Raw genomic sequence first — 12,224 nt, 5'->3', positions numbered from 1 at the left:
ACACATTTTGTTCAAGTTTGGTGAAAATTGGATGAGAAATGTTCGACTTAGAGTGCGGACAAGCTTTGTGACAGACACACACACAGACACACACACACACAGACTGGAGTAAATCAATATGTCTCCCACACCACTGTGTGGTGGGAGACATAAATATTCATGAGAATCAAAATTTATGTTTCATGAATTTCAATATTCATGAACTTGTTCATGTATTATTTTTAATTCATGAACAAGTTCATGAATATCAAAATTCATGCAACATAAATTTTGACTCTCATGAATATTTATTCATGAACTATTTCATGAATTTGTTCATGAATAAATTCATGAAGTTCATGAACCTTTTTCACAGGGGTAATGACTGACTTGCAAAAATAGATATAGACTGCAATTAAATGTCATGTATTTTCATGACCCTTTCAAATTAATATTTATACAATTTTTGACAGCCACAACCATTGTCAACCATGGTTTTTGACCACGGTCTGATACCATGTTTTATGACTGTGGTGCCAATTACCACAGCCTTAGTCAACCATGGTAAACCATCGTCCCATGACCATAAACTACCAGTCAATTTTGACTGGGAGCTTCCAAATAATAACTCAGACAGATTTGCAAATCGCAAAGACTCCCACAAGGTTACAATTACTTTGCATATTAAATAAAGTTCTATAGTAATAAGGGTGCAAAAGTATCACAATATTATGCATGTCACAGCAAATTTCCGTTGACTCTAAAAAAGTGGCTGAGACCATTAAGTTATCAATTTTCTCAATTTTGACTGCTGCAAGGGCCATAACCCTTGAGATATTCACCTAAACTTTTATGGAAATAAGTGCAGTTGAAACCAAAGAAAAAATACTCTACTAATTGAGTAAATTCAAGGGCAATAACTCAAGAACAACTAAACTGCTATCCAGCTTTTTATTGAACTTGGCCAAGACATTATTCCCATAAACATTCTAAGGATAAGATTTACAGCTTAAGTTATCAATTGGACAATGTCAATTTTTGCAATTTCAATTTATTCAAGGGCAATAACTTTACTGACTAGGGCTTCTTCTTCTTCTTCGTACGCAAACTGACTAGGGCTAGCTGGCTAGTTAAGTCACTACACATGGCCCAGATATTAAGCCCATTAACATTCTGACCAAGTTTGGTGAACACTGGATACAAACTGCTCAAGTTAGAGAGGGGACCCTGTCAATTTTCACAATTTAGAGTACTTTAAGGGCCGTAACTCCAGAGCCGCTGGAACGATCCAGATGTTTATCACACATGGCCAAAACATTATGCCCATATCTGATCTGATCAGAACTGCTCAAGAGCTGTGAGACACTGTCAATTTTCACTGATTCTGCCTTTGCGACCAGTGTAGATCATGATCAGCCTGCACATCCATGTAGTCTGATCAAGATCTGCACTGATCGCCATTCATTCAGTATTTTTTTTTTTTTGGTAAGCACCCCTTTTAACACTTAATGGTACTGTCCAAATTGAAAGATGGACAAGTTCATTACAAAAATTTAGCAGGGTAAGGGTTAATGGAGAACCAAACATTTAAAGAACAATGGCCAACATTGCTTTCTCTCACATTACAATGGTGATGACAGATCACAGCATGTCAGCTTGTCAGATATAAAATATTCAATTTCTCTGTGAAGATGTGCATTATTTATTGGAAAATGCAAACTTTGCAAAATAAGGCTTTAAAGAGCAAATGAATGAACTGATGAAGAGCTGATACGTATTTGACAGCTGATCTTAAACCTCTGCTAAAATGCAACAAAACTTCTAATCTCGGTACATCTCCCAACAAAAAAACATTGGTTTTTTTTCCAATTAGACAATACAGTCTTAACAAATCAACATTTACAGAGCAAAAAACCTTGTTGCAACAATTACGTTTTTTTCAGCTATCCCAGTAGTATTCCCACTACCTAGAGAGACTCTAATACATCAGTAACTAGAACTGTCACAGGAGTGACTCATACCCCCACCATACGGTCTTGTCACAGAAGAATGGCAACCATAAGGAATCTTAAAAATACTCTGGAGTACTTCATCCTGGGCTTCCACATATAAGTAATACTAGTATAATACTAGTATAGTAATACAAGTAAATATATTAAATCTCTAATATTACAGATACACTAAAAGTGAATACAAAAAAGGGTCTTACGACCCATGTTACAACAGAAAAATGTTTTTACTTTTTACATAGGACTTATAATAAAAAAGTTAGAAAAATACCTAAAATACTGAAAATCTAAAAATAGGATTTCTAAAAATAGACTAATTCCTGGAATTTAAGGGGAAGAAACTCAGTACAAAAGTTAAACAAGAGATCACAGAGTGATCTTGGCGCCCACCAATGTGCCATTTTTGAGTGTTCCAAATTTCAAGACTTACTGACTAGCTCAAGGTCAAATTTCATTTCCGTACACAACACTTTGCATGTGGTCTAAATTCGAAAGCTGTAGCTTGAGAAATGTGAAAGTAGGTCACTAGATCAATTTCAAGGACGAAATGTGAAAGTAGGTCACTAGGTCAAAATCAAGGTCAAATTACACTTCAGAACACAAATTTATGCATGTGGTCCAAATTTAAAGCCTGTACCTTCAAAAATGTGAAAGTAGGTCACTAGGTCAATGTCAAGGTCAAAGTTTGTTTCGGTACACAATCCTATGCATGTGGTCTAAATTTGAAGCCTGTAGCTACAGAAATGTGAAAGTAGGTCACTAGGTCAATCTTAAGGTCAAAGTTCATTTCGGTACACAAAACTATGCATGTGGTCCAAATTTGAAGGCTGTAGCTCGAGAAATGAGAAAGTAGGTCACTAGGTCAAAATCAAGGTCAAATTTTATTTCGGAACACAGAACTATGCATGTGTTCCAAATTTGAAGCCTGTACCTTCAAAAATGTGAAAGTAGGTCACTAGGTCAATGTAAAGGTCAAAGTTTGTTTCGGTACACAAAACTATGCATGTGGTCCAAATTTGAAGGCTGTAGCTTGAGAAATGTGAAAGTAGGTCAGTAGGTCAAAATCAAGGTCAAATTCCAATTCGGAACACAAAACTATGCATGTGGTCCAAATTTGAAGGCTGTAGCTACAGAAATGTGAAAGTAGGTCACTAGGTCAAAATCAAGGTCAACTCATGTCAAGGTTCATCTTGCCACTCAAAACCATACATGTGGTCCAAATTTGAATGTTGTAGGTTATTGACAAGAAGATTTTAAAATCTTTTCCCTATATAAGTCTATATGAACCATGTGACCCTCCAGGGCGGGGCCATATTTGACTCTAGGGGGATAATTTGAACAAACTTGGTAGAGAACCACTAGATGATGCTACATTACAAATGCCAAAGCCCTAGGCTTTGTGGTTTGGACAAGAAAATTTTCAACGTTTTTCCCTATGTAAGTCTATGTAAACCATGTGACCCCCGGGGCGGAGCCATATTTGACCCTAGGGGGATAATTTGAACAATCTTAGTAGAAGACCACTAGATGATGTCATATACAAAATATCAAAGCCCTAGGCCCTGTGGTTTTGAACAAGAGGTTTTTCAAAGTTTTTCCCTATATAAGTCTATATAAACCATGTGACCCCCGGGGCGGGGCCATATTAGACCCCAAGGAAATATTTTGAATCATCTTGGTGGAGGACCACTAGATGATGCTTCATACCAAATATCAAAGCCCTAGGCTCTGTGGTTTTGGATAAGAAGATTTTCAAAGTTTTTCCCTATATAAATCTATGTAAATTATAGAAATAAACAAAGGGCCATAACTTACTAAAAAATTGTTGAACCAGTCTGATTTTCAGGGGGACACAACTAGGGTACCAATACATCATTCTGACAAAGTTTGGTCAAAATCCCCCAGGTAGTTTCTGAGGAGATGCAATAACGAGAAATTGTTAACAGACGGAAGGACGGACGGACTGACGGACGGACGGAAGGACGACGGACCACGGACACAGAGTGATTTGAATAGCCCACCATCTGATGATGGTGGGCTAAAAAAGGTTACTTCCCTTTGGCTCTAAGCCAATCAGAATGAGATATAGTGAAAATACATCAAAAATTAACCTTAAATTCTAGGTAAAAGGGGACACAATTGAAGAAAAATTAGTGTCAGAGTTATGCACCTTGTGTCACATGATGTGGGTGATGAGGTGGAACATCTATTTTAAGTCTGGATCAAATCCATTCAGTAGTAACTGAGATATAGTGAAAATACATCAAAATTAACCTTAAATTCTAAGTAAAAAGGGGCATAATTCATGAAAAATTGGTGTCAGAGTTATGCACCTTGTGTCACATGATGTGGGTGATGAGGTGGAACATCTATATTAAGTTTGAATCAAATCCATTTTGTAATAATTGAGATATAGTGAAAATACATCAAAATCAACCTTAAATTTGAAGTAAAAGGGGACATAATTCATAAAAAATTTATGTCAGAGTTAAGCACCTTATGTCACATCATCTGGGTGATGAGGTGGAACAACTATTTTAAGTTTGAATCAAATCCATTTAGTAATAACTGAGATATAGTGAAAATACAAGAAAATTAACCTTAAATTCTAAGTAAAAGGGGACATAATTCATGAAAACTTGGTGTCAGAGTTATGCACCTTGTGTCACATGATGTGGGCACATGATGTGGGTGATGAGGTGGAACATCTATTTTAAGTTTGAATCAAATCCATTTAGTAATAACTGAGATATAGTGAAAATACAAAAAATTAACCTTAAATTCTAAGTAAAAGGGGACATAATTCATGAAAACTTGGTGTCAAGAGTTATGCACCTTGTGTCACATGATGTGGGTGATAAGGTGGAACATGTATTTTAAGTTTGAATCAAATCCATTTGGTAATAACTGAGATAATAGATTTCAGGACGCGACAGGACGGGACGCGACGCGACGGGACGCGACAAAACTGCCTCCTATATACCCCCCTCAAACATGTTTGGTGGGGGTATAATTAAGTTTCAAAGCCTAATCTTAAGAAATATAGCAATAATTTTCTGATATCAAAAAATGTTTCCTTTTTTTTCTTGTTGTACCATCTGGAGGTCAGTGCCTTTAAGGCGGATTGACTGCTAAATTTATTCTCTATGCTAAAGCAATATATTTCCAGAGCTAATGTAGCAAATAATGTCTCATGCAATGTCATTAAGACAGTGGTCATTGTATAATGTGAAGAGACAATCTCCATTTCAGTTCTCTGGAGACACGACATTAATATAATTATCTTTACCCAATTTTTTTGGCTTTAAATTAGTATGCCCAGAATTATTCCTCAAAGTACTAATTTTATTCCTTTGTTTGATATGATACTTTTGCTTAAACATAATGATTAAATCAATATGTTCTATATGTAAACAGAGGAGAGGCTGAGGACAAATATCACTTTTGGGGGGAAAAAATGAAATTTTGATATTACAGTAGTAGATTTTACTCTGTATAAATGACCTACATTAATTACATTATTCAGTATCATTTCTGTGCCTCTCTCATTGCAACATTCTTAAATCTTCTTTATCCTTTCAACAGTGAAAAAGCTAAGCACTTAATCTATAAACTTAAAGGGGAATAACTCATAAAATACAGGTGTCATAGTTATGGCCCTTGTGTCAAATGATGTAGGTGATGATGATGAACAATTACTTTAAGTTTGAATCAAATCCCTTCTGAAATAACAGAGATATAGTGAAAATGCTTCAAAAAAAGGTGGCACTGAACTCGTATTATAGCAAACAACTGCAAATTTTCAATATGGAATTATAACAATTTCTTTTAATCAATTTTGTAATGCTGCAAGCAGCTGTACCCTCTTTAATACAACACTATATATGGCATGTGCCTTTAATAAAACTACGATCAATAGTTCTTAATCAACTCTTGAGAAAGCTCTCATCTGGTGTGTCAGGAGTAATTTTACTTGATTCTCTACAAAAGGACAAAAAGTGAATTCCAAAACATCTCACTACTCTTTAAATGAGAGAAACACATCGTTTAAAGAGACCACCACTACTTGTGGAATGAAAACAACACAATACGCCATATAAGGCTCTTTTATATAATATGGCGGTTGAACATCTCAGCCATGCCACACTGATAAATTTCATGATATTTTTCACTTTCATAATAATATAATAATATTTTAGAGATTGACTTAAGAGCCAAAATGTCCCCATTCAATATAGATCGAGATATATCCTTTTTAGAAATTTATGTTTTAAAATGTCTTAACATTTTTTTAATATATATTGTAATTCCCACCCCCCTGCTTCAATATGTATTCTAAAACAATATCAGTATTTCTTTTCAACTGGTAATAATTTCCTGTTTTACATACTCATTTCACAGACTGTCAGTCTGAACCAAAACTTCTTGTACTCCAGAATTAATACACCAGGGGCCGTATTCATAAAGCATCTTAAGTATAAGTTTTGACTTAAGTTGAAGATTTTACTTAAATTGTGGTGATTTCAGCTAAAGTCTAAGTAAAAAACTTAAGTCCTATTCATAAAACAGCTTAAACTTAAGATACATAAGAAATGACTTGAGTATAATGATTAAAGTGTTGTTTTTCAGATAAAAGCATTTTAATCATAATTGTGCATGTTGTATCTGTCTGAAATTATTGTTGTCTTTTTTAATGTTTTCATCCAGGATAAAAGACAAGAATTACTTATTAAGTTGTTTTATGAACAGGCGCGTAACTAGGCATACGCAAATACGCACGTGCGTCATTTTCAAATCGCATTTTCAAAAAATAAAAAGTCTAAAAATGCGAAATCTGCATTAAAAATCGATGCTTAAGGGGGGTTAGGCATTAAATTCCTATCGATCACAGCTGAATTCTTGAGTTCTTCATCTCAAAAAGAAAAAGTCCCTCACAAAAAGCCGACCACAGACCTACTTCGTGTCACTGTTTATAGCCCTTGATTGTATCGCTTTATCGTTGTTTCCAAATGTAACATGTTTAAACAAACCGTGAACGTTTGAAATGGCTGACTGTGGCATTTCGCGGCCTTGCGCTGACGTTTTAGAAAGCATAGTCATGAAGTAATTGAGAAAATAGACAGATAATTACTTGTATTGTACAAACGATTATTTTGTGTGGGAAGCAAAACATTGCTTGAGTATACTAAGGGCCCGCCGGAATACTGAAAACATCCCCTGAGTTAAACACCAACGTTTTAAACAGGGAAAAAACTCATTGCTAAGGCGTAAAACATTGTTTGTTTCCGGTATCCCGACCTACCGTAAATGTTTGACCCGATTCTAATGCCTTAGAGAATTTTTTTTTCAACTTTTTAACAAAAGGTTACAAAACTGCATTTTTTATGCTTTAAACATGGCCAGTGATGTTAGAAATCAACTTGCTGATGCTGTTAAAGTATAACCCTCTCATTCGACATTAAAATAATTTCCGAAAGGTCTCACTTAATAAAAAAATTTCCAACCTACCTATCTTATTTTTTAAGCATGTTACCGGAAACAAAGAATTTTTAGGCCTAACTAGCAAGTAAAGCATCAGCGGCAGAATTTATCTAAGAACTGTTATCTCGTACCTCCCCAAAGAGTTTGATTTAATTTATCTCTTCCAAAACACTTTACGCCAGTATTTTCCTATCTTTAATTTTACAAGCCCTCCTGTCCTAACATTTGGGAAAGTAAAAAAAGTAAGACTTAAAAAAAAAACTCAGTGTCCAAAAATGATGCACACACAGTGATCATAGGTGGTAAACTTATTTTTTTATGTTGATTTTCTTAGTAGTGGGTATTTTACCTTTTTTTCAGGAAAATTAATAAATGTGAAGTGGTATCTTTTTTTTTTTTAAAAAAATCAAATAACAGTTTAAGGGCAGGAACATCAGAAAACAGGTTCCATACTGATTTTACATGAAAATAATATTTAATGCTTAAGAACAAATCATATGCAATAAAAAAGATGAGTTTTTGAATATGTATTGGAATATAATAAAACAAGATATGTCCTGACTCCTTTATATTTGCTGCCAAAAAGGTTTTATTCCAGTTTTTTTTATTTATAAGGGGTGCACTGTTAATGCATCATCTTTAAATCATCAAAAATGTAAACTATATGATAAGTGTATTTTTTATTGCTGATATCTTATTATTTAAAGTCAAAAAAAATATTTTAATGCTAGAAAAAAAAAACTATCACGACTGTCTTTAACTTTTATCTGCCAACTTGTTCCACGGATAGGGTTCGTTGAACATTGGGATTCAAACCTTGTTCCACAGTTGATGGTATGACATTGTGTAAGGATATAAAATTAGTGACCTTAATCACTTAACATATAAAAGTAGTGGGCTATAGCCGAATTTGAACCAGCATCCACTCGGCACCAACTGCTGAACAATTACAAGCCTTCTTGGATGAAAATACAAGAACAATAAAAATGCATATTTCGAACATGTTGAGAACAACTGAGCCCTGGGTACACCAGGTAAGTTTTTGTGATCAACTACTGTCTGTCTTCTAGTTGTCAGCGTTTGCCTTGTGAACAGAGATGTTCAATAATGATCATCATTTCATTTGGTGATAGTGTTGCCTTGTTGGTAGTTTTAGTTCAGGTTGAATAGGGCTGCGTTTGAGATTTTGCAAAAATACTTTACAATTCAGGACACTTCTTTTTTTCCCCTCCTCCTGTCCTGCCTTTTAAAAAATATCGGTAAAACTAATAATAAAAAAATTAGACTTATTTTCAGATATGAATTAAATGGTAGATAAACTTATCGCTACAAAATGGATTTCGAAAATATTTTAAATTTATTTTAATGCCCTTAATCAGCTGTTCAACATGGATGTATCTGTACACTGCATCTGCAGGCGCTATTAGTATTTTTTCAATTAAGCATACTACAATGCCCCCATTGGGTACTGGGTTACGGTTGAGTATCCTCATAGCCCCTAAGAGACCTTAAAGTAGTACCCCCTGCGGACAATGACCCGTTTAGCCTAGCTGAAGGTGTCACGTCCGTTTTCACAGGAACAATGCATGCAAAGACTTTAGAAGTGTTCCAATTTTACAGTGCCAACCTGCCAGTAGATGTCAGCGAAAACCTCTTTCTCAGGGAATGTGATTGTTGACGCATTTGGTGGACATAGGATGCACTGAGAAGCTTGGAGTATGCGTTCGATATGTACCCAAGCATCAGAAAATGTCTGATCATTCTGTTAGTGATGCCAGTCTCAACTGCAACCGCAGAAAGATCCTTCTCCACTATGAGAAGTGTGAAGACCTATATGCGCAGTACAATCACAATGGGTACAGAAAGCGGTTGTCCGGGTTAGGACTCCTGAACATTTATAGAGAGCGGGAAATTAGTGCAGAACATGTTGTTGACGTATTTGCGAAAAGGAAAAGCCGACGTTTGGCACTTCCGTGTTTGGATATATATCATGTCAATAGAAAATGTCGCACTGATCACTGATACGACACGAGCCCGTCGACCATAGACATCTATAGTCAATCAGGGGAATTTTGTGTTTTTTCTTGCTGACGACTGAAGCGTGTAAAACGTGTATTTAATTAACTCCTGTCTTTATCGGATAAATGTTCCGCATATTTTGATTTTCAACACTGTGCCGTAACATGCGTAAAATCATTGCTATTCAGTTGGGCATTACTTGATATGTAAGATCTAGTGATGGACCCTCTCTGGTCACTTAGGCCTATAATAATGTGGTTCAGATCGGATGTTAAAGATATAAAAAATAGGTATTAAATCAAATTTGTTATTGCCCAATTTATTTGAGCTGTCAAAAAATGGACCGGCTTTCATTATATTCTGTTCCAGCCTATATACGGTTAACATGAAAGCCGGGTCCATTTTTTGACAGGTCAAATAAATTGGACAATACTGTGAATTGTATGATTTTCATATTGAAATTCGTCATCTGGATACCCTCCAGAACGCACCAGAGACGTTCTAAGAAAAAAATTTTCTCGGGGGAGCATGCCCCCGAACCCCCCTAGCAATCATGCGTATTCTCAAAATAGGCCCAGTTACGCCCCTGATGAATAACAAATATACTTAAGTAAATAATCAATTTCTTATACTTATACTTAAGATGCCTTATGAATACGGCCCAAGATAGGCAAAAGGGAGGAAAGTACTGGTTAACATGTCAATGTAAAACACTGCATGATACATGAAATAAAATTTTTCATATATTCATATTGTTTCTTTCCTAAAGATGTTCATTAAATTGATTTCAAATACACTAGCCTTAGAAGGAACAATATGGTAACATTGCCGGCCTTCTTTTAATCTCTCTAAGAAAACTCTATCTTGATTACAATGGGCAATCAGCGTAAAAAATTAAACTTTAAAAACATCTCATTCGGCAAGTAAAACTGCATCATTTTCAGTTTCCATAAATTCTGTAACAGATATATCTACTAAGCAGAGTGGCTTGTTTATTTGAATACATATCAGAACTAATATTTTATTGTCTCTGTTATTATCTCCCTTTAACAATAATGTTTGAGTAGTTAACTTTTCTTACGTGTCCAGACCTACCCATCTGACTCATTATTGTCCAAGTTTTTTTTTTTATTTTTGGGTTAAATTGAATTGTAGCGATATAAAGTGAAACTGGGCTTAAATCCTTGAAATAGAATCCGTCCTATTGTTTAAAATAAAGGGGCTGTATTGTTTTCCTTGAGTGTGTTGCAACAGGTTTAGGCTCCATCTATTGTTTCTCGATGAATCACCTCAGGGTGCGGTTCCATATTGTTAGGTAATTGTCTGCTACTGGATAGATATGTAAACATACCGTTAACTCCACGCCCGAGTGATTTTAAAAATTGACTCCTCAAAAATCAAAATGGCGGATTTATATAGACAAAGAAGGATGACCTAGATCTATATGTATGAGGTTAACTACTACAAAATCAACATTAAATTTCTTTTCTTAAAATTTTATGTTTTTCTGTTTCAACTAATAGTAGTTATTCTACTGAATAAATTTACACATGTCGTTTCATTTTGTAACAGTCTCTGATTTCAAAATTAAGTTTTATTCCGCCTGTCTTGGTTGCAGACAAAAAGAAGGGAGGTAACCAAAATTTCCTGCTAGGAATCAAACATTGTCAAAACAGAGACAAAATATCAAGACTAAGTAAGTTCCATGAATCTGATCTAATTATTCAGACATGTCTGATCCATGAACTATTTTTATCGTCCAGCTTTTGGTATCGCTAAATCAGTAGAGGATGAATCAATACATTAAGAACCCGTCTTGACAGTTTGGCGACAAGGATCACAAGGTCTGTCATCTTCTATTAAATGTCCTAATGAAATACCAGACATGAATTCCAATACCAAAAATCTTTCAGAAACTATCACATGAATCACATAAAAAGGAGACTGTTTCTGTCATAAAAATGGGAAATGTTCCATCATGTCAGTGAAAATTCGAGATTTTCTGTCCTGTAAAATAAGAAACATGATCTCTACAGTTATAGACCATTCTCCTCAAGCTTTTTGCTAGACCTTATTATATATATTGACAAGCTTCAACATAATGTTTCAAGTCTGATACAGTTCCAACTCGAAATTGACAGTTTATTACCATGGTAATTCATGGTTTATCATGGTCATGGGTCAATTGTTGACCATGGCTGTGGTAATTGGCACCATGGTAATAAAACATGGTATCAGACCATGGTCAAGAGCTGTCGGAGGCGGCAATGCTCGACTATTCAACAGCCTTGTTAATTGAATGAATACAGAAGTCAAAAACGGGGCATAATTTTGTAAAAATGTGAAACAGGGTTATGGAACCTGCACAGTGCTTATCAGCTCATGACAGTGCACAAAAATTTCTAAGTCAAAAAAGGGGCATAATTTTGTAAAAAAGCAAAGAAGAGTTATGGAACCTGTGCAGTGTAAGTCAGTTTATCACAGTAAATAAGTGTGTGAAGTTTCAATCCATTCCCATTAGTGGATACTGAGATACCAGCTTACATACAAAACCTTAACCAAAAATTTCTAAGTCAAAAAAGGGGCATAATTTTGTAAAAAAGCAAAGAAGAGTTATGGAACCTGTGCAGTGTAAGTCAGTTTATCACAGTAAATAAGTGTGTGAAGTTTCAATCCATTCCCACAAGAGGTTATTGAGATACCTGCTTACATACAAAAATTTAACCAAATCGGGAT

At 35.1% G+C, this 12,224-nt stretch overlaps 1 protein-coding gene across 3 annotated transcripts in view; it reads right to left on the bottom strand.

Annotated features, from left to right (window-relative positions):
• Positions 1-12,224, bottom strand: part of LOC123539304 (low-density lipoprotein receptor-related protein 1-like) — a 286,494-nt gene that overhangs the window by 217,096 nt on the left and 57,174 nt on the right. The window lies entirely within an intron of this gene.

The sequence above is a fragment of the Mercenaria mercenaria genome, chromosome 18, assembly GCF_021730395.1.
Source record: "Mercenaria mercenaria strain notata chromosome 18, MADL_Memer_1, whole genome shotgun sequence".
Classification (NCBI taxonomy): domain Eukaryota; kingdom Metazoa; phylum Mollusca; class Bivalvia; order Venerida; family Veneridae; genus Mercenaria; species Mercenaria mercenaria.
Note: the sequence above shows the minus strand (reverse complement) of the source record. Positions and strands in the feature narration are given on the sequence as shown.